Here is a 2,472-nt window from a genome sequence, read left to right as displayed (position 1 = left end):
ATTCATGTGGAGGCTATTCATATTCGGCCAAAGAAGCATAATTTTTGAAGCTGTCCATTTCTCTTCTCCATAGCAGCAATTAAGCTCTTTTAAAACATTAACCGAATGTGAATTTTCTCCATTAAAGGGGCCAGCCGAATCATCTTTTTCTAGGAAGTTTCCTCAAGAAACTTAAGGCATAAGGATCTGATTAGATAGGCTATTCGGCTGCCTTAGTCAAGCTATAAATAGGTCATGTAATTCACATTTTGAGGTTAATGAACAATTTGATAGCTTTGCTAAATTGTGAGGTTGTTTTCAACTCTCGTTATTCTCCAAAAACTTGTGAGACTTATCAAACATCTTTGTGGCGTCAAACTTGTTTTTGTTTCTTCCCGAACTTATCACTTTAATCCCAAAAGTGTGGCATTCGATTCATACTAAGGTTCCTATCACCATTGATAGTGGGTCAAAGTTTCTTTCCATTTAACAAACCTTCCATCCATCCTTACCAACCTAAGCATTCTCCTAAGTTACGGGTTAACACATTCCTATTGTGTTAGTTCGGCTTTCGAATCCTTAGCCAAATTGCTTCCATTGTTTTCTAATTCATTTCCTAAACCAACAAAACCCTTTTGAGCCTAAATAAACCTCTTTCTTCTAGCCTATTTTGTAAAGCCTCAATTTACTCCTAATTCACGATCGGGCGATCTTTACGACTCAATTCGATCTCGAGGTGAGGGCGTATCAAGTTGGTATCAGAGCTAGCTGAATTGGAGTAAGAATCGTCGTCTTCGGTATTACGAGATTGTAAAAAAATTCGAAAAAAAAGTTTGTATTCAATTTATTTTTTTTCTTTTTCTTTGTGTATTCAGTATTAAAAAATTTGGAATTAAAAAAAAAGAGAAGTGATTAAAATTCATTTTGAGCTTGTAAAAGCATTGCTTGCTGCCCGAAGGACCACATCTATACAGCCACACTAATTTCCTTCTATTTTCTTTGATTGTTAGCCTACTCGATCCTAAAATATTACCCTACCAAGCCACATCTATTTTGTAAGCCGACCCCAAACGATTTTGATTTGTCAAACTTAGTTTGCGGAGAATTTTGGGAAGTGAAAATTGAGTGGTAAAAGGCAAAAGAGATTAGTGAGACTATTAAAGAGTAGAAAATCCAAAGTGAGTGTTTATTCTTGTGAGTGATTGGTGAGTTCTTGTTGTGATTCTTTAAAGAACTTTTTTTTTTTAAAAAATGTCACGGAGCCCAGAAAGGAATCCAAACGAGGGAGGTGGATTTCGTCCAATAAGAAACATTGGAAGGGGAGTGCCGGATCTCACTTTGCAAGCCATTATGCAAGAAATGGAGCGAATGTTTGATCGCAAGCTTGAACCAATCGAAGACCGCCTATATCGAGTCGAAACCCGAAGGCAACGCGAAGTGACTCCGGAAGATGCAAGGCGAGGACGAGAGCAACCAATTGAAAACCATGATGAAGAAGAATCTGAAGGTGATCACTTATCTGAACAAGGAAACCCTCAACGGTTCCAATGAAATCGAGTCCCAAGAAATCGAGACCGTTCGGATGACAATCTCAAAAATATTAAGATGTCTATTCTGCCATTTCAAGGGAAGAATGATCCCGAATCTTACTTGGAGTGGGAAAAGAAAATGGAACTCATCTTTGAGTGCCATAACTATTTGGAAAATAAAAAGGTAAAGCTCGCTGCCATTGAATTCTCGGATTATGCGATCGTGTGGTGGGATCAATTGGTGACTAGCCGAAGGAGGAATGGGAGAGGCCTATCTCTACGTGGGCCGAAATGAAGGCCGTTATGCGCAAGCGTTTTGTTCCCTCCTATTACCATCGGGAGTTGTACCAACGATTGCAAAATCTCACACAAGGCAACCGAACTGTCGAGGACTACTATAAAGACATGGAAATCGCTATGATAAGAGCCGACGTGGAGGAGGATCGTGAAGCAACAATGGCGAGATTTTTAGCCGGCCTAAATCGGGATATTGCCAATATCGTCGAGCTTCAACACTATGTAGAAGTTATGGACATGGTGCATATGGCAATAAAAGTTGAAAAACAATTGAAACGGAAAGGACCCATGCGGACATATCCAACGGCTTCTACCAACAAGTGGACTCAAGGGACTAGCAAAGCTCCCAATCGGCCTAAGGAGCCTTTCGTTGCTGCCAAACCCAATCAAGTAAGTGCCGATGCTAGCAAAAATAAAAACGAGGCTGTCTCGAATCATTCTCGCGATATCAAGTGTTTCAAGTGTCAAGGAAGAGGCCACATTGCGAGTCAATGTCCTAATCGACGAGTGATGGTGGTTCGTTCAAATGGCGAGATTGAGTTCGAAGATGAACAAGAGGAGGAGCCTAAATTCCCATGGAGGAAGGTGAAGAGCTCGAGCTGCCCGTTGAAGGAGAATTACTTGTTGTCAAAAGGAGCTTGAATATCCAAGTAGACGAGGAAGAACA

This window comes from Gossypium hirsutum, chromosome A02, assembly GCF_007990345.1.
Source record: "Gossypium hirsutum isolate 1008001.06 chromosome A02, Gossypium_hirsutum_v2.1, whole genome shotgun sequence".
Classification (NCBI taxonomy): domain Eukaryota; kingdom Viridiplantae; phylum Streptophyta; class Magnoliopsida; order Malvales; family Malvaceae; genus Gossypium; species Gossypium hirsutum.
Note: the sequence above shows the minus strand (reverse complement) of the source record.